This window comes from Neofelis nebulosa, chromosome 18 (genome assembly GCF_028018385.1).
Source record: "Neofelis nebulosa isolate mNeoNeb1 chromosome 18, mNeoNeb1.pri, whole genome shotgun sequence".
NCBI classification, from domain to species: Eukaryota; Metazoa; Chordata; class Mammalia; order Carnivora; family Felidae; genus Neofelis; species Neofelis nebulosa.
The window spans coordinates 38,048,636-38,069,435 of record NC_080799.1 but is presented as its reverse complement, the minus strand read 5'-3'; the positions used below and the strand labels follow the sequence as shown (position 1 = coordinate 38,069,435).

Sequence of the window (20,800 nt, the reverse complement as noted above, 5' to 3'; positions counted from 1 at the left end):
GCACAGAGCGCCTAAGTCACTTGCCCAAGATCCTACACGGTTGAAATTTTGAAATTTCCATCTGAAGTGATCAAAGGTTCAAGGACAGCCTGGCCCAGAGGGGCAGCCGCCTCTGGTTTGGGACAGGTCCCCGTCATTCATTCGTCATCCCCGGGCTCCCCTTCTCACAGGGGTTTACCCCTCTCTGCTGTAATTCTCCATTCCTCTGTCTCCAGCACTAGACCATGAATCCCATGAGGATACAGGCCTTCCATGTCCCTTCTGTGTCCCCAGCATCGTCCCAGGATCTGGCATAAAGTGAACATGAGGCCAGTGTTGGTTGAATGAATACATGAATACATTATCTGGATTAACGCTTTCACAGAAGTTCTTGACAGGGTTCCGTGTATATTTAGGAGCCAAATTTGCTCAGAGGGATTTCTTTTGTTTCATCTTTCCTGTTTGTTTTTATTTCCCCCGATAAGCTTTTTGTATTGAGATCATTGTACATTCACACGTAGTTGTAAGAAATAATAGAGAGATGCCGTGTGCCCTTCACCCAGTTTCCCAGTGGTTGCGTCTTGCCAGAAAATCGATATTGATGCCATCCACTGAGCATACTCAGATTTCTTCTGTTTTACGTGCCCCCACCTTGTACGTCTTTAAACAACAATGATTTCCGCCCCCACGAGGGGGATAGTTAAAACCGAAAGGTGACAGCATCTCAGGGTGACTCAGGGCTTGGGTCTGGGATCTTCAGAGCTAGAGGCTGTGGATGGTGAGGTTGGGCAACCCTGCAGGTGCCTGGTTACCTGAGATCAGTAACCTGTCCACAGGTTCGAATCCTAGGCCGGCTGCTTCCCAGCAGTGAAACCCTGATTAACCTGTCTGTGCCTCCACTATAAGATGGGGTAATAACATCATATCTTCCTCAATGGTCGCTGTGGGGATTAAATGAGGTAGTACACGGAGACCCTCGGAAGAGTGCCTGACACAGAGTAATTGCTCGGTGGACCCCTGCATTATCATTGCCATTATTTCTTTAAATTATATGATTTGCTTTATTCACAGAGTTTTGCTCCCAGGCACCCGTATCCACACACTGATGCAGTTTTAGACCCTAGGATCTGGAGTGACTCAGCAGGTGCCTTCTACCCATGTGTGTTGGGAAGTCACGTGACTCTGAGCCTCAGTTTCCTCCTCTGGACAATGGGCATGATATTAGAACCCACATGAGATTTTGGTTGTCAAGGACCCTCAAGAGATGGGACCCATTTTTTAAGAGCTAATTATCTAGCTCTTAAAGGTTTTAAATTTGAGATTCCCAGTTACTGCCTCCACTTTGCTAAAAGAGGGGCTTGTGTTCTGGCGGAATGGGCAGTTGGAAGTGGCTGTGACAGGTGCACTCCAGAGGCTGAGGCACCCCCAGAGTGACTTAGGGATCTGACCTTGCATCACGTCCAGGCAGGAGCTCCCAGGCAGAGAAGGAAGAGAAAAACGAGTCAGGCCTCCACATCCTGAGTTCCAGTTTGGGGACACAGCTCCGTGCTCCCTTCGTCACCCACGTGCTGCTCTTCCCCAACCACCTCCCCGTTCCCGACGCATTGCACAGGAGCACAGGGCCCCGCGGGCTCTGTTCTGTCCATGCCTGAGCTGAGCCCGAGCCGCTGGGACTGGGGCCACTGGCATCCACCCTGTGACCAGAGCTCTTTGTTCTGAGTGTCCTCAAGCTTTGCTGGGGGATGGCCTTCACCAATAAGAGTGGCATGTCGGTGCCACAGGTTTCAAGAGAAAGTTGCTGAGTATACATCTCCCCACTTAAGCTGGCACCGTGGCGGGGGCGGGGGGCACTCCTCAGAGATTTCTGTTAAAAGACCGAATGAGAAGCAGATGGTTGGTTCCTACTGGCTGCGGTAAGAGGCCGGCGCCTTGCCGTCATTTCCATTTTCTGCAGGAGCCAAGTGATTATTGAGATGGCACTTCTCCGCCTGTGTGGAATCACCCCATAGCACTGTGCTCGTGATTCTGCAGAAAAGCCGGGCAGCCAGACAGACGCGGGTTCAAATCCCGGCTGCCACTTATTTGCTACCAGGGTAGGGGTGAGTTTCACCTAAACTTCTCTGAGCCTCAGTTTCCCCATCTGTGCAATGGGAATGAGTCTGGCTTGAGAGGGAGGGACAGCACTTGCTCTGAGCTCAGGCACAGCAGCTATTCGTGCGGGAGTTTGCCCCGGGGACGTCCAGTTACCTGCTGTTCCTCGGAGCACAGCCGTGGCCCCAGGAGAGCGGGCAATCAAACAGGCCCAGAATCTCAGAACCTGCAACCTGGTGGAGGCGGGAGTGGGGGGAGACCTCTGAGCCCATCCAGTCTCACCAAGCCCCTTCCCTGATGCTCGAAGCCCCTCTCCTGCAGCCTAGAAAGGACGTCCAGCTTCTGTAGCGGAACCCGTTCCAATATAAGAAGCTTTGTTAGTTATGGACCCGACATCTGCCCATTCTGGTTATTTTTCTCTTGTTTTATAAGTGATCTGAGACGGCCACCCTAGCACAGACAGTACTGGGACTCGAATCTGAGTCTCACTGCGCAGCTCACGCCCACGACCTCCAGACCTTGTTACCTCTGTCATTCAGGGTCCTCTCGCTCGTTCCACCCTGCCCAAGACTCAGCAGAGGGCCAGTATGACCTTGCAGGGGAATCCTGGGGAAGAAGGCTGCCCTCTGCCCATGAGCTCTCCAGAATTTGGGGAGTCGGAAATCTGACTGTGTCCCTGGGGTCCGGGCCAGCCCGTCTTGTGTGCAGACGCTGACCAGCTGGTGGGACTGTGGCAGGAGAGGTGGGGGAGTAGTGCTCCCAGCAGCCAGCTGCCCTGGGAGGTAGACACAAGAGCACTGATATTGGACAGGCCTCTCTGTGTTAACAAGACCGCCTGCTTTCCCAGAGGGTAGCTGCCTGGATTGAATGATCATTTGTTGACATTAGGTTTCCCTCGTACGAAGTCAGCCTGCTGTTACCATCCCCAGACGGGTGCACATCCCAAGAACTCGGCAACATTCAACACATAATTTATATTGCACACTCACTATGAAATTGAGGTGAACAAGAGAGGTGAAGCGCTTGAGTTCCGGGCAGGAAGACAGCCGCATCCATGAACAAATGAGAGAAGAGTGAGTGGCCACGATGAAAATAACATTCGGTGACGTGTGGTAGTGGGGATCAAGGAAGGCCTCTCTGAGGGAGGTGATATCTGAGCCGAAGGAGGTGCCAGCCATTCAGAGATGGGGGACTAGGGGGCACAGCAGGTGCATGGTGCAGGTCTGGGGAGACTTTGAGCTTAGTGCCTCCAGCAGGCCCCCAGGAAAGTGGATTGCACACGGGGGCCACAGTGGAAGCAGGGAGACCGTTCAGGAGGCTGCTTGGGGCAGAGGTGGCTAGGATTCAGGTAGAGGTGGAAGGGAGGACGTCCTGGAATTGTCTGGAGTGGAGTCAGGCCACGAGGGCAGGAGTCAGTGCCTGAGTTCAGACCCCAGCCCGTGTGGTACATGTATGAGCTCGGGCCCTGCTCCCCTTGTGTGTGCGTGTTAAGGTGGAGGACACGACGGTTTGTAGATCGGAGGTGATGAGAAGGGGGCCTCCCTGACTGTTGGAAACATTCTTTGAGATAACACCCTCGTTTCTCAGCGCTGATAAGCAAAGTACCACCGACGAGGTGGCTTTAAACAGCAGGAGTTAGGGCGCCTGGGTGGCTCAGTCGGTCAAGCGGCCGACTTCGGCTCAGGTCATGATCTCAGGGTCCGTGGGTTCGAGCCCCGCGTCGGGCTCTGGGCTGACGGCTCAGAGCCTGGAGCCTGCTTCGGATTCTGTGTCTCCCTCTCTCTGACCCTCCCGCATTCATGCTCTGTCTCTCTCTGTCTCAAAAATAAATAAATGTAAAAAAAAATAATAATAATTAAAAAAAAAAATAAACAGCAGGAGTTTACTCTCTCCAGGTGCTGGAAGCCAGAACTCCAAAGTCAAGTCAGCAGGGCTGTGCTCCCTCCAAAGGGGTGTGCTGTGCTGCCAGAGGGAGGACAGATTGCTGCTGAGCTCACAGGTCTCCAGCAGCAGGTTTGCCCCCTCTCAGCCCATGGCCCCTAAAACATGCCGTATCGTAGTTTGCTGAGAGGGGAGAGCAGGGGGAGGGGGACTGGGCCAGCCAGCGGGGTCAGCCAGAGAGGGGGACAAAGTGGGACGACCTCCCTGGCTAGAGCATCTGTCCTGAGAACCGCCTGGTAAAGCAGGTATGACCTTTGTTTTAAGGAAGCCGCCTTTCAGTGACCTGCCAGAACTAAAGGGCCGTGACCAGAAGAGACAATATTTGATGCAAAGCTTGCTTACTCTCCTTGCTGTGGCAGGCGGTGCCCCGAGAGCTCTCCCTCCACCGGATGGCTCCCACAGTGCCAGCCTCTAAAATTTAGCTTCAGACAACGAGTGACCATCATCTCCTGCACTTGTGAGGGTTGGGTGGCCTCACCTGGCCCTTTTGGCCTGTGGGTGGGGAGTCTCTCATGCACTGCTGGGCCGGGTGCACCTGGGGCTGGCATCATCTGAAGGCTCAACTGGGCTGGACATCCAAGGTGGCTTATTCACCCCCAGGCCTGGCACCACGATGTGCCTGATCTCTCTCTCCTCATGACTTGGGCTTCTCACGGCTCGAATGTCTCGCAGGACATCTGTCATCCCGTGGAGGCAGGCAGAGGCCATGCCTGGACTGGCACCACATCACTCCCACCGCGATACAGCTTGATGGTGAAACAATTCACATACCCTACAGTTCACCCCTTCAAAAGCTATATGACATTTAGCTTGGGTTTGGCTATATGACATTATCAGTGTTTTTAAATCGTGATCAGATATACATAACAAAATCTGTCATCTTTCAGTGTACGATTCAGTGTCATGAATTATACACACAGTGCTGGGCAACCCTCACCACCACCTGGTTCCCAAACCTTTTCACCTCCCCAAACAGAAATTCTGCAACCAGTAAAAGCTAGAGCTCCAGCTCTAGTAAGGTCTAGTAACCTTAAATCTGCTTGCCGTCTCTGGGACTTTGCCTGGTGAAGATATTTCATATAAGTAGACCATACCCTGTCCTTCTGTGTCTGGCTTCCAGTTGGGAGGCCACGGGGGGCGCCCTGGGCGCTTGGGCATGAGTGGCAGGTGGGAGTTGGGAGAACTGGGCAGATTCTGGATCTGTTTCCAGGTGAAGCCAGCAGGATTTCCGATGGGTTAGAGGGGATTCAGGAGGGGGGCCATCCGGAAGGATGGGGCAGCCTGGAGCCTCGTGCGGATGCCTGAGTCCCGGTGCCGTGGACCGGCACAGCTCTGTTGCTGTCGCATAATTTCTACAGGGCCCTGATGTCCATGGCAAGTGATATCCTGCTTTCCAGACAGAATGGTGATGCAAAATCACTTAAATTTTTTTCTGTTCAAATGCAAGATCATTTCAAGGGAAAGGGTCTTACAAGTAATGGCAAATACAGGAAAGTTGGGCAGACTGCAGGTGCCACGTCTGGAGAAACGCGCTCCTCTGGTGTTGCCGACGTGTTGGCAGAAAAAGGAGACAGTGTCTGCTTTGCTTTGGGAAAGCGGCAGGGTGCACGTGTCCCCTCGAAAAACCGAACTCTTCACAGAAGGGAGCGAGGTGGACCGCCGGTTTACCAGGAAAATGGGACAGATCTGTGGCTTTGAGGCGGCAGGTGCCTGGATCGCAGGTCAGCGGCCTGTCTGCAAAGGGCCAGATGGTAAATGCCATCAGCCTGTGGCCCCGCGGTCTCTGCTCTGCTGCTCGCGTAGCCCTTAAAGGCAGCCACAGCAGCCACAAATGATCGCATGTTCCAGAAGACGTTTATTTCGCAAAAGCAGGCAGCCGGCCAGAGCCTGTAGACCCCCATCCTTGAGTCTGAATCACAGGGCGGAGAGCGTCCTCTCTCCTGAGGCCTTCAGTGGACCCCAGACTCCAAGCTGGAACTGACTGTCTGGGGGTGAACAGACGAGTCCCGCTCTGCGTGGACTAAACTCCCTGCCCCCGTGTTGACCCACTTTCTCCTGCTGAGCATTTCCACCTGGGGATTGGAACCCAGTTTGACCTGGTTCAGTGCCAGAACACTAATGTACTTTTTTATAACCCATGTGGAAGCTCATCTCCTCTTTCCACACCTTCGGAAACCAAACTGAACACGGATCAGTTTTCGAGTGCCTCTGGTTCTCTGTATTAATGCCATGTCAAATTATTCAGCAGTTGTTTTCCTATAATTAAATGTCTAGACGCATTCGGCTGCTGACTGAGGCTGTACCCACCCCTGATATACTTTCTCTGTGCATATTATTGGAGAAAGCCAGAGAGGTATCTCTCCTCCAAACATTTGAATGAACCAATAGTAACACGTCATTGCGATGATCCAGAAAATACAAAAAAGTCGACTGCCACCCCAGAGATAAAAGTACTGAACAGAAAATAGATGTCTTTCTTTCCGCCTCGCTTCCCCATGTATTGGTTTTTGGTTTTGTTTTCGCGCCTTAACAAGATTATAGCCAGACTGCCCGTGGACCTTCATGGTCTTTTCTCTCTCGTTGCGTTGCTTCGAAAATCATTTCCCTGCCTTTTCACACAGTTTTCGGTAAATAATTAAGATATCCTATCACAACTTACTTGAGGGATCTTCTACTGTAGGTTTATTGACATTGTTTTCAGTTGTTCGCTCTTGTAAATTACACTCCTGTGGCCCTCTCTGAGGTCCTTTATTCAGGATTATTTGCATTAGCTAAATTTCTGGAGGTGGAATTATTTGGGGTTAAAATATTTATTATCTCTTGATTCTTTGTGGCTACATCCTTTTCCAAAAAGGCTAGACCCAGATGCTCCTGGAGCAACGTCTGTTGACGTGTCTGGCTTCCAGTTGGGAGGCCACGGGGGGCACCCTGGGCGCTTGGGCATGAGTGGCAGGTGGGAGTTGGGAGAACTGGGCAGATTCTGGATCTGTTTCCAGGTGAAGCCAGCAGGATTTCTGATGGGTTAGAAGGGATTCAGGAGGGGGGCCATCCGGAAGGATGGGGCAGCCTGGAGCCTCGTGCGGGTGATATTCTGATGCTCAGAACCGGAGATCAGAAAGGCATTAGCATAACCCAGGGTTGGTCTGTTGGTTTTTCCTTCTGGGCATAATTTCCAAGAAAGGACATTTACTCCATACCTAACTCACGCCCTTCATTTCACAGAGCAGTTAAGAGAGGCCTCATAGTTCCTGTGGGGAACAGTGCTGTTTCTTGAGTGTAACTGTATACCAGCATTTGCCCACATTTCTTGGTAGAGCCTCTAGACCCTTTGAGTTAGGACTTTGCACACAGTAGGATATCAGTAACTTAAAAAAAAAATAGTTGTGGGGAAGTTTCTTTTCTTCTAAGTCCTCGGGTCTCTTATCTGTAAGACAGGGATAGTAAGAATCCATTCAGCAGACACTGACCGTGGCCGTCTTACATGCCAGGCCCTGTAATGTCTGCTGGGGATGCACCACATCCTTGGGGAGTGGCATGGAAGGTGTGCATTCAGATGATACACAAATATACACGTGGAAACTGTGGTCAAGTGGGAAGAAACCATAACACAGACCACTCTGAGAAATTACAGTGGATGCTTTTATTTCCATGAGGTTAATAAAGCAGCTTCTCTGAGGAAATAGCATAGGATGTTTGAGGTCTGAGGCATGCACGGAAGTTGGCCAAGCAGGAGTGAAGGAAGCAGTCTAGGCAGCAAGAATAGCCCATGCAAAGGCCCTGAGGCCACAGAGCTTTGTGCTTTCTAGGAATCAGAGGCAGGGGTTGCTTGGGCAGTGTCTCAGAGACCTTTTGAAAGCCTGGTAACCCACGCTGAGCTTTGAAGTGCCAAGCCAAGAACGTGGGAGCAGGAAGGGGACTGTCCCAGCAGTAGATGACCTTGGTGGCCTGAAGGAGGCAGTGGAAATGAGGGAGAGAAACGGATGAATCAGAGACCTACTTCAGAGGCAGATCTGGGTTCCCTTTCTTCTGCCTTGTCTGGTTTCATCCTCCAGCTGATGACCAGGTTGTTCTGGTCAAGTTCAAGAAGTCAACACTGAAGTGTGGTAGGCTTTTATGCCAGTTGGCAAAGGGGCAAGAGCGAAGCCTGCATTTCTGCAGCAGCAGCCACGCTGTGGACCAAAAAGCAGGCTGGACTGAGCCAGGAGTCAGGGATGCTGGCAGCTCCAGGGTGTGTATCTCTTGGCGTTTGGCCAGGATCATCCCGGGACCAGCCACAAAGTCGCCACCACTGTCTCCATCCCGAGTGAGACGGCCAATTCTTGTATGTCACAGGTGAGGTCAGATTTGGCCTGAACGAGAGGGGCAAGCAAGGGCCGGCTGGCCATCCCACACGTCAGCCCGTGAAGGAGCAAAGCCACCACTGTGTGTGACAGGGAGCCGCTCTAAGTGGGTAGTGGCCGGACTTGACTGGTCCCTCGAATTCACATCCCATTGGGACCAAAGAAGGCCCTCTGGTGGGGGCATTCGTTGTCTGGTTTGTTATCAATTCTTAAGGTCCCACGCTGGTGCAAAGTTCAGAGTGAGCTGTATACTTTTTAGCTAATGCTTACATGATCTCATGTATTGATTAATCAGGTTGTTTAAAATTAAGTGCCACAAGTCAAATCGTCTTCTCTGGAGTTTAATTTTCACAGACTCGTGTGACTGACGTGTTGTAATAGGATATTCGGCATCTGTTGGCGGCTACGCGAGGGGCCAGGTTTCTGGATGAACTTTGGTTCCGACGCCAGTGCCTCGGCTAGCTAATCAGCTCTACGATCTTGGGTGTGTTCCCCAAACTGCCTTAGCTTCATGTTCCCCCCCGATAGCTCGTAAGAGTACTGCTTCTCAGAGTCGTGAGAATAAGTGGACTTAACATACGTGAAGGAAGTAGCTAGAACAGGCTCAAGCATACAGCAGGTCCTCACTAAATGGCGGCCAATAGCACTAAGGTTTGGACTCGTTCCAGGTATCTGTAAGCCAAGCTGCGTTCTCCAGTAAGCCACACGTGGCTTCTGAGCACCTGCAAGGTGGCTAGTCTGCACAGACATGTGCTGTAAGCATAAAATACACATGGGGCTTCAGGGGCGCCCGGGTGGCTCATTTGGTTGAGCATCTGACTCTTGATTTCAGCTCAGGTCATGATCTCACAGTTCATGGGATCGAGCCTCGTGTCAGGCTCTGTGCTGTTAGTGCGGATTCTCTCTCTTCCTCTCTGCCCCTCCTCCGCTCTCTTTCTGTCTCTCTCAAAATAAATAAACTTAAAAAAAAAAAACTTTGGAGCCAACCATAAGAGACTCTTAAATACCGAGAACAAACAGGGTTGCCGGCGGGGTGTTAGGTGGAAGGAGGAGTTCAACGGGCAAGGCACATTAAGGAGGGCACTTGTTGGGATGAGCACTGGGTGTTCTGTGTAAGTGGTGAATCAGGAAATTCTATTCCTGAAATCATTATTACACTAAATGTTAACTGACTTGGATTTAAATTTTAAAAAAGAAAAGAAAATGAAAAAAAAAACCCTCATATCATAAATAACAACTAATAAAGTACACATGGGATTTCAAAGAGGTAGCATGACCAAAAAGGAAATACTAAAATTTCATTGGTTAGTTTTCATATTATCTTCTGGAATGATGATATTTTGGATATATCAGGTTAAATAGAACATACAACTCATATTAGTTTCATCTGTTGCCCATTTTTTTGTAATGTGGCCATTAGAAAATTGCAAATTGCTTCCAAGACTCTCATTTATCTTTCTTTTCGATAGCACTGGTCTAGAGGCATGATTTAAGAAAGAGGAATGATTAAGAAGTGGGAAAAGCGTAGACTTTCCAGCCAGAAAGATTTAGGGGCTTATCTGGGCAGCACAACGCTCTGTATGCCACTAGGGAAGTCCCTTACCCTCAGTGCGCCTCAGTTTTCTCATCCGCAAAGTGGGAGCAGACATCCCTACCACAAAGAATTGTTTTGAGGCTTCAATGAAATCATATACGTGAAGTGCTTAGCTCCACCGTCGGCACACAAGAAAGGTGCTCAGATGGAAACAAAGGTCATAGCTTTTGTAACAGGTGCTGGGGGTGTTTAGTATTCAGGGGGGGCTGACTTGACCCTGGTTTGCCTTGTCCAGCAAGATTACGTTGGCATGCTGTTTTCACCTCCGTTGCCACATTTGACCTTCAGAACGACCCTGGGAGGTACCGTCAGCCCCTTACGGAGCTGGAGAGACGGAGGCACGGGAGCCTTTCAAGGTCTGAGCAGGAACTGGAAACCAGATGCTTTCCTGCCAACCCCGCGCTTTCCCGAAACTTGCAGAGCTTCCCAGAAGCGGGTTTCACTTTCAGAGGGCGTCCACCGCTGTCCCCTGATCCAGAGAGAAAACTAATACCTCATGTGCCCCAGCAGCCTGCAGGGCCCCCTTGCCTGCCAGCACAGGCGGGGGGCAGTGCGTCATCGGAGCCGACTTGAAAGGCGGGAAGCGCACCCGTGGGCCTCTTGTTCTCCAGCCTGGTGGAGAGCAGTGTTGTGGCTTGAGGCAGATAAGAGGTGGCTCACAAAGCCACGCTCCCTGAACACCTGGGCACCTGCTGACGTCTCAGACCAGCCTGATGCCCAGATGTATGCGCTGCTGGGGGCTCAGGGGACAGTTCACCACACATGCTGCTTTGCAACTTGCTGTAACTTAAGATGTGCAACACTCTCTCTCGTCAGTACAGAGAGAGCTACCTCATTCTTTGTCTTGGCCGAATGTGATTCTGTGTCATGACCCACTGAAATGTATTCAGCCAGTTCCCACGGATGGACATCTAGGTCGCTTTCTGTTCATATCAGTGAGAAAAATTCCTTCAGGTACACCGATGCTGGGAAAGAGTGGTTAGTGCATTTAGAAGTTTGTAGATCTGGGGGCGCCTGGGTGACTCAGTCTGTTAAGTGTCTGACTTCGGCTCCGGTCGTGATCTCACAGTTCGTGGGTTCGAGCCCCATGTCGGGCTCTGTGCTGACATCTCAGAGCCTGGAGCATCCTTCGGATCTGTGTCTCCCTCTCTCTCTGCCCCTGCCTGCCCTCCCCTGCTTGTACTCTGTCTCTCTCTCTCAAAAATAAATAAACATTAAAAATTTTTTTTAAAATATGGGGTGTTGGTTCCCCCACACCATCAACATGGCCAGAGAGTTCATGGTAGGAGGTCAGCGTGGAAAAAGCAGAGGGAGGGTTTGGTGGTGGCTGGGAGGCCGGTCAAGAGGCTGGGGCAGCCATCCAGCTAGGAAACAGACAAGAGCGAGAGAGGAGAGGGTGGAGGCCAGAGCTAGTTTGGAAGTAATACCCAGGACGTGGTCCTGAGCAAGGATGACAGGAGGGAGGAAGCGAGCGCGGGTGTCAGGTTTCCAGCTTCAGCAAATTGGGTCTGTTTACTGAGGTGCTGACACAGGACAGGGAGTAAGTGTGAACCTACTGAGTTCAATATGCAGGACATCCTGGGGATGCCTGGGTCGCTCAGTCCGTTAAGCTTCAGACTTCGGCTCAGGTCATGATCTCATGGTTTGTGGGTTCAAGCCCCGCATCGGGCTCTGTGCTGACAGCTCAGAGCCCGGAGCCTGCTTTGGATCCTGTGTGTGTGTCTCTCTCTCTGCCCCTTCCCCATTAGCACTTTCTCTCTCTCTCTCTCTCTCTCTCTCTCTCTCTCTCTCTGAAAAATAAACATAAAAATTTTTTTTTAAGGGGCGCCTGGGTGGCGCAGTCGGTTAAGCGTCCGACTTCAGCCAGGTCACGATCTCGCGGTCCGTGAGTTCGAGCCCTGCATCAGGCTCTGGGCTGATGGCTCGGAGCCTGGAGCCTGTTTCCGATTCTGTGTCTCCCTCTCTCTCTGCCCCTCCCCCGTTCATGCTCTGTCTCTGTCTGTCCCAAAAATAAATAAAAAACATTAAAAATTAAAAAAAAAAAAAAATTTTTTTTTTAATATTCAGGACATCCTATTGGGGGGTGTTTATATTGGCCTAGGGAGGAAGATTCAGGGATGGTGAATCATTGGTGGAAATCATGAGTGCACATGAGATCTCCCTGGACTGCGTGGATGGACGAGTGAGTGGGTGGATGGATAGATGGACAGACGGACGGACAGGTGGATGGGCGGATGGAAGAAAAGATGGATGGGTGGGTGGGTGGCTGGACAGATGGACAGATGGGCACATGGATGACAGACATCTAGACTTTATTCTGTTTCGACTGAACCATATGAAATTGCTCCCTTTGTTTTTCAAAAATAACAAAATACTTAAGTTTACACAGGCTTAAGTACTCGAGGGGGAAGGTACAACATGATGTCCACAATTTACTTCGAAATGCATCAAAAAACGGAGAGGATTAATGGATGGGTCACAGGGTCGAGACGGGCAAAATGTCATCGTCAGGAGCTGGGAGGTGGAGGCTGTGGACAGGTATTCAGTGGCAAATTCAACTTTTCTGTTTGTTGGAAATTTGTACAGTAAATTCAGGGACAATGTTTTTCCAAATGTTAGCAGTTCCACGTGACTTCACTTAATATTTCTCCCTCATTTGGCCAGGAGAACCTTCTGGGTTCCCATCTGTGGATTGGCCTTATTCTTCCCAGAGCTGGGGGCTGGGGGTCAGCGTTTCTCCCTCCCAAAGTTAATGCTGAGTTGCCCTAATGAGGCGATTGCTGCACCAAGTTCGTTGGTATCTGGCTTGTAATAATTATAGATTTCCTCTGCGATTTGATCCCATTGGTTGCCACAGCAACAGCGGTAATAGCTCAACTGAAGTGCTGTCACGGTGATTTAGAACCAACATGTCTCTTGCAGCCTCCGGTCCGGGTGCCCCCACCCCCTTGCTGTCGTCATGGCAACTGAGGAGCAGCACGTGACCAAAAGCTCTGTGTCCCTCCTCCCCTGCCCCTCCCCATCTTGCACCCTTCCCCACTTCTCAGCCCCCTGTGGATAGGCATTGACCCCAGCTTGGGCTATACTGGGGGGGAGGGGGGGGGCTAGAGTAATCAATGCCCCAGAACCCCCACCCCGAGAGAGGGTCAGGTGGATTGTCAGAGCCAGAGCCGCCCCCCCTGGCCCCTGGGGGTCTCGGAGATGACTTGGTGGCCCTCAGAACCCCTTCCTGGCTGTGGCCATGCCATAGGCGGGATCTGCTGGGGCGTCCCCACCGGAGTGCCGGTGGGGGGGTGGGGTTGTCGTTTAGGAATCCAAAGCCTTGGATCTTTGCTTTGTACTCCAGGGGTCCTGAAAGCGAATGAGAGAAAAATCTAGGAAGAGCATCCTGGAAGAAGGGGCGGGGACAGGGACCCCATTTCAGAAGGTCCCAGGTCAGGTGGCTCATTCTTCCGGTCTAAACTGAGCTGGGCTTAAAATGTCTTTTTAAAAAGGCCCTGTTCTATTTTTCTCTGTGTGTTTATCTCTTTTTTTTTTTTTCCTGTCTCTTTGTTTCTTTGAGGATCTTTTCCTTTCTGTTTCTGTCTGTTCCTATCTGAAAACCTCTTTGTGAGGCTACCTCTCAGCCTCTCACTCATTCCCTCCCCCCTCTTCACCCCCTCTGCATCCCCCTGCCTCCAGCACTTGCTGGGAACCAGCTGAGAGCATCCTTTGCCCAAATCTGCTTTGCTTCTCAGGCTCCTTTCCTTCCTCCCATATCTGAGCCCATGTTCCGGGGACTGGCTGGAAGTCCGGAGCGTCCTCCGGAGGGAGAGCTGGTACCCGGAGGCATCTCTTAGGATGATCCCGGCTCATCTCATCCCTGGGACTCTGCAGAATGGCATAGAGGAGGCGTTTTAAGCAGGCGGGAGCTGGGCTTGCCGCAGGACCCCGACTGCCAGGCACTGTGAGTGCAGACGTGTGTCTGTGTGTGTGCACGTGCCCGTGCACACACGTGTGTGCGTGCGATATGTATTTGCACACATCTACTGGTATGTGGAGGTGTGTCTCAACTCGTATCGGTGGCTGTGATCTGTGGTGCTGGGTGTGCAAGTGTGTGCACACGTGTGTGCCCATGCATATGTGTGCAAGTATGCCTGTGTGTGGCTTTTGGTCTGAAGGACATGCAGATGTCCATGACGGATTTTTCAAGGATGCTTAGCCGAGGGAACACAGTGGGATGAGCCCCTTTAAAGTGGGAACAAAATGAACAAAAACGGCACGAAAATGATAAGGGATTTGCTTCTGCCGGTGGGCTCGCAGAAGGACCACCACATGCGTTTGCCTCCGTCCCCAGGAAATGAGGTGAGGGTCACCTTGAAAAAGTATTTCTGCACACACACACGTGCACACGCACACGCTCGGGAATGGAAGGCTCAGGGGGGTCGCCTTCGGGAGCACCTGGCTTTGCCCTCGTCAAGACCGGACTTTGCAGGGAGAATCTTGCTCGCCAGCCCGGATGGCTCGTGCCAAGAGCTGGCCCAAGGAAACTCTGGACGGCGACTCCCCCCCCTCGTGTCTTTCACTTCTGCAGTCAATTAGAACTTCATCTTGGGTTTGTTCACACCCCGAGAGGTGGCGAGAGGGAAGCAGGTTTAGAAAGCGTAATTTCACTTGCAGGGCAAGATGTGGGAACCTGACAACTTGCCTGGCAGCCACGGGGGTCCTTCGTGCTTCGCCTGACCCCGAACACTGGGGGACCTGGTGGCCTGTCGCTTTGGGTGGATGCTAACTGCAGGCTGGGCACGCCCGGGGCGCCTTGGGGGAGAGGACGGGTCTAGACACTGGCACGGCTTCAGGAAGGCTGCAGGCCAAGGATGGCACTCTGTCCCCCGCTACGCCGTGACCTCTGTCTACACCACCTAGGTCCACCTGCCAAAGCCCTCATCACCTTCCAACATCCACTGTCACTGCCTCCGGGAAACCGTTAGTTAACTCAGTCAAGTAGAGGTGACGCTGAACGCCCTCCTCTCCCTGCCCCTGAATACCTCGTACCTCTGGCTTACGCACCCCACACACCTTTCCCCATTTGCCCATGAGCTGCACTTTATTTTACAAGGACTTCGAGAAAAATATCAACCAAGACAAAATACACACAGAGCAACTGGCCCGGACTCTTACAGCGTCCAGGTCATAAAAGGCCTAGCGGCTGGGATACAGTTGCAGGTTAAGAGACAGAGCAGCCGTGTGAGCAGATGCAGCGAGGGGTCCTGGGGTAGCTCCTGGAACACAAAGGACGGCCACGAAGGACGTCATGGGGGCAAGTGAGCGAATCTGAATGTAGGCTGTCTCTCAGACAATAGCATTACATTAGTGATAAATTACCTGAACATAAAATACTTGTATGTCAGATCATTTGTACTGAGGACACATGGAACGTCCTTGTCCTTCTGTTGTTGTTGTTGTTGTTGTTGTTGTTGTTAACAGAGGATGCTAATAGTAATTATGTTAGAGGATTGTTCTGAAAATTATAGGTGCCGTATCCTGTGTAAAGAGCATAGCACAGGATCTGGCCCAAGGTAGGTGATCGGTAGATGCTTGCTGTTGCCGTTGCTGGTTACCTAGTGTCATCCTGGCACCCTGCGATGAGTGTGCCAGAAGGGTCTTTCTCTTCTGCACCCAGAACTGCCTTCATGGGTTTGCAACCCAGGTGATCACACAGGACCCATGCTCAGAAGAGCCTCACCCCACGCTTGGTTTAATGCCCTCCTGTTTCCATCTCGAAATTATTTTTTTTAAGTTTATTATTAATTTTGAGAGAGAGACAGGGGAGGAGTAGAGAGGGAAGGAATAGGGGAGGAGCAGAGAGAGAGGGAGAGAGGGAATCCCAAGCAGGTTCTGCACTGTCAGCACAGAGCCAGATTCGGGGCTCGAACTCACGAACTGTGAGAGCATGACCTGACCCGAAGCTGACACTTACAGACTAAGCCACCCAGGCGCTCCATCATCTTGAAATTCTTAATCCTTTCTCGACAAGGGGCTTTGAATATTCATCTTCGCTCTGGGTCCCACAAATCACCCAGCCAGTTCTGTCTGCACAGGCTTTTTATCAGACCCCACTGGGAAGAGCTCTTAGACTAAACTCCCTGTTACCGCATCATAGCTCAGGCGGGCCCAGGCACATTAGGCACATTCCAGCCGTGACACCACGTGTCGTCAGCCTGCACCACCCAATACGGCAGCCGCTCCCCACATGTGACAGTCAAGCACTTGCAATGGGGATCTAGTCCCACTAGAGACATGCTGTGCGTGTAAGAAATTTATACCGGCTCAGGGGCGCCTGGGTGGCGCAGTCGGTTAAGCGTCCGACTTCAGCCAGGTCACGATCTCGCGGTCCGGGAGTTCGAGCCCCGCGTCAGGCTCTGGGCTGATGGCTCAGAGCCTGGAGCCTGTTTCCGATTCTGTGTCTCCCTCTCTCTCTGCCCCTCCCCCGTTCATGCTCTGTCTCTCTCTGTCCCGAAAATAAATTAAAAAAAAAAAAAAAAAAAAGAAATTTATACCGGCTCTTGAAGATGTTGCAGAAAAGAAAAAGAGTGTAAAATATCTTATTAATAATCATACTGATTACACGTTGAGATGATTGTATTTCTAGATTGTAGGTTTAAATAAGATACGTTATTATATTACACCTGCTTTTACTTTTTCTTTTTTTAGATTTCAGTTTTAAGTAATGTCTACACCCAAGCTGGGGCTCGAACTCACAACCCTGAGATCAAGAGTCGCAGGCTCCGCTGACTGAGCCAGCCAGGCGCCCCTGTTTTTACTTTTTTGGTGTGGCTACTAGAAAGTGTAAAACAACTTCTGTGGGTTGCACTTGAGGCTTGCATTATATTTCTGTTGGACAGCACTGCCTCCCGCCAGATTACCTGTCATGACTGTCAACCAAACCAAGAGATGACAGCCCAGTAAATCAATTTCCAGGCTTTTTTTTTTTTTTTAATGTTTATTCATTTTTGAGAGAGAGAGAGGGAACGAGTGGGGGAGGGGCAGAGAGAGGGAGACAGGGATTCTGAAGCAGGCTCCATACTCTCAGTGCAGAGCCCGACCCGGGGCCCGAGCTCAGGAACTGTGAGATCATGACCTGCGCTCAAATCAAGAGTCAGACGCTTAACTGACTGAGCCACCCCGGCACCCTAATTTCCAGGCTTTTAACCAGATTCCAGGCCTGATGCTCTAGCTTTAACCCATATCTCCCCCACCAGAATCCATCAGGCACCTCTCTCTGGGGGGGGTCACTGCTGCTGGCCAGCCTTTTTTTCTTTTCCTTTCCTTCTTAAAATGCCCCCAAGATACTTTTATACCCAAAGAGTTGGTCGAGTGGCCTAAATAGATTTGCAAGGCAGCACAGTGGCCCCAGGAGCACTGAACTTGGGATTGGAAAAACTGACTCAGGAATTAAAATCCTGAGGATTTTAAGAGATCAGCTCTCCTTTGTGGGGTGAGCCTGGGCCCTTTGCTTATCTTCCCTGTGCAGGGACACAGAGCAGCCCTCGCTGCAGAGTCTCACAGACCTGGGTTTGCAGCCTGGCTCTGCGTCTCACGAGTTGTGTGACACAGGACAGGCCCCAGTGCCCTGAGTCTCTACAGGCACACCAGAGGAGCCAGCCTCTTGTGGGTTTTTTTGTTTGTTTTGTGTTTCTTTCCCCACCTTAAAAAATTTTTTTTAATTTATTTTTGAGAGGCAGAAAGGGAGACAGAGCTTGAGCAGGAGAGGGGCAGAGAGAGAGGGGGAGACGCAGAATCCAAAGCATGGTCCAGGCTCTGAGCTGTGTGCACAGAGCCCGATGCAGGGCTCAAACTCAGGAACCATGAAATCATGACCTGGGACTTGCCCTGCCCTGAGGTTATAGCTCCTCAGAGTGATCAAAACAGAACCTAGACAGGCAGTGTGTTTAAATTCTCTCGTGGCCCTTTGGTGTCGTGAGCGGGATGCTCGCACGCTTGAAAAGCAAGCCAGCTGTGGAAGGGGGGTGGTCTCAGTCCTGAGCAGGTGGATGGATCCTCAGCCATCTTGGTGCCCCCCGCTGTTCCCCTGGCCATAGTGGCCACAGAACACAGGCTGCCTCAGAGGGACCCCGTGGTCGGGCATTCAGCTCCATGGGTGTAGGACACGTTCATGGAGCTTTCTCTGTGCAACATGGCACTAGGCGCTGGGGGTGCTGAGCCACATCGGTCGCTTGCTGTAAAGTTACGCTGATGGTCTTCATCACAATGTGAAACTGTCTTATCTCTTGTCGGTTCCTTCCCTGGAAACAGAAAGTAGAGAGTGCTGTCCGGTTCCACCTCCCCCACCTGGTCCTTAGGGTTGAGTACTCTGTCTTCAGGCAGTAGGCAATCAGGCAATGAATGAATGAATGAATGAATGAATGAATGAATTTCACAGGCTAAAGGGAGAGACAGAGATTGTCACATTACAAGTGAACCGGGAAAGAACATGCATATAAGTTTATGGATAACGTACATATGGTAGGGGTTGGCAGTTGTTGAAAGGAGGCAGTGGGTACGGACAGGTTCATCATGAGTATTTGAAATTTTTTCTTAAAAAAAAAAAAGTTAGGTGCTGGAGAAATTACAGACGAGTGGCATCTAACCCTGAACTGATGAATCAGGAAAGCTTCCTGGTGGAAGTGGCCAGAGGGGCACTAGGAAAAAGTATGCCAGAGTTAGGGGAGTGTAAACAGGAGGTGGGGGGCAGGAAGGACATTTCAACAAACAGTGGCGTGTGGGTGACGACCTGGGCACAGGAAAGAGCAGAGTGTGAGCAAGTCAGTGTCAAGAGGGCAGGGAGGGGCAGGAAAGACAGGTTTGGGGCAGGGAGGACCGTGTGCCCAGCCAAGCAGCGGGCCTTTATTCTGGGAGTAGTGGAAAGCCAGGGAATATTCAAGTCAGAGAGCATCTGGGTAGCTTTGCTATGTGAAACAGTAAAATGGTTTCATTCAAGCCTTCTACCTGTTCCCCCAACCCTTCTCTTTTCCCCTGGAGGATGTCCAGGGTTTTTGTTTGCTTCAAGGAGTATCCTTGTAGATATCCGCTTTTTTTAACTTAGCAAGATTGTTTTCCCCTAAAGGTATCAAAAAGTCATAAGCGGGGGCATTTTTCTCAAAGGGAAGGAAGGTGGAGACGCCTCCTGATGAGAGTCAGACAACCAGGGAGGTTTGGACACCTGAATGGGTTTCCCCACCATCAAAAGTGCCAAGCCAGGATAAATTACATCACAATTTTATTCACTCCGAGTATTTGGCTCTGTGTGGACAAAACATAGGGAAAACAGTTGTCTTTTGTGCGTTCGTTTGGTTTGGGACAAAAGGGACACGTTTCTGGCCTCAAAAGCCTAGCTCTTTCTTTGGTGCCGTGTTGTCCTCTGGGAGCCCCACTCCTTTAGCTCATAAGCTAAAGGAGGCACTGGCAGCTGTGTGGTTAATGGCTCCCGCCGGCTGCCCTCTGGCACCCCTTGAGGAGATGCCAGGCATCCCCAGGTGAACAGATTACCTTTTCTGTCTCGGAAAAATGAAGACCAGCTGGGGAGGTAGGGCTGGGCATGAGGACTTTCGGAGTCCTTGTTCGGCCGAGGTCACGTGCTTGACGGCCACTGTGGCCACATCAAAAGCAAGGGGTGAGCCTGCCTGTGTGGTTGGAATAGTTCTTACAGAAGGTGATGAATCGGGATGCTTTTTCATTACTGTATCCTTGGACCTGCCCTCCCCTGCCTCACCTGACCAAATATGTGTGAAGAGTTTGCCAGAAAAATGAGGAAACAAGAAAAGGTAGACAAACTCTTTTTCACAGATTAATATTCTAAAAGCTCAGCAAGCCGGGGCACCTGGGTGGCTCAGTCGGTTAAGCATCTGACTCTTGATCTCCACTCAGGTTTTGATCTCAGGGTTGGGAGTTCAAGCCCCACATTGGGCTTCACCCTGGGCAGAAAGCCTAATCAATCAATCAATCAATCAATCAGTCAGTCAATCATTCGCTCAGCAAGCCTTCTCCATTACCCAGAGCTGTGGTCCTAGATACTTAAGGAGCTCTAAAAATTCCAGTTCTTCCACTGAAAGGACCTTCCATTGCATTGGGCTCCTCGTAGAACTGGGGCCTCTGCATCCTGGAAGGGACGGCAGGGACAAGTGTCTGGGCGTAGGGGAAGGGCCAAATGTGGCCTGAGGTTGGAACTGTCAATTAGGGCAATGGTAGGCCCCTACCGATGAGCATGTAGCCAAAAGATGAGAGTCTTCGGGAAGGCTATGGACAGTGGTAACTGTTGGTTTGAAGTTCTTGGTTCCTGTAAAAAATATCTTTATCAGCCTGAGTTGTCTGATGAGATTTCTGGGTGAGGACGGAAGCTACCAACCTGCTAATGTGGCCAGGTCTTGGCCTGCAGGCTGAGCCAGCCCTGGTTCTAACCCAGCTCTGTAGTCTTCAGCTGTGTGTCCTTGTGCAAGTGGCAAAACCTCTCTGAGCCTCCCCGTTACCTGAAAAACAAGAAGAGTACTACTTGCCTTCCGGGATCAGGCGAGACAGTGTGTTGAACCTTGACCCAGGAGGCTTTCCTCCCCTGAATTGTAGCAGATCCCCCCATGCACGTAGAAATGAACGATCCTTTGAATTACTAAAAGTGAAGACAGTCCCAAGGGATGGTGGGAACAGTGTCAGGTGCACTTTGTAACTCGAATGACCCAACAGCGTCTCCAGGTCGCCTGCCCTGCAGACCCGCGAGGGAACGAAATGGCTCCATTGTTATGTCCTGTGCCTTAGCAGTTCCTGGAGTCCTTAAAATGCTTCGTTTTCTCTGCACAGGAAACGTATCTCCTCCAGTCGTGCT

The 20,800-nt window shown here is 51.1% G+C and overlaps 1 protein-coding gene across 2 annotated transcripts in view; it reads left to right on the top strand.

Annotated features, from left to right (window-relative positions):
• Positions 1–20,800, top strand: part of ABAT (4-aminobutyrate aminotransferase) — an 88,622-nt gene that overhangs the window by 15,713 nt on the left and 52,109 nt on the right. The window contains exon 1 of one of the 2 annotated variants that reach the window (XM_058710314.1): positions 13,513–13,891. The exons of the other annotated variant lie outside the window; for it this stretch is intronic. The gene's annotated coding sequence lies outside the window, so the exon portion shown is untranslated. Of the gene's footprint in view, positions 1–13,512; positions 13,892–20,800 lie in introns of those variants that run through there. 2 annotated transcript variants of the gene reach the window in all.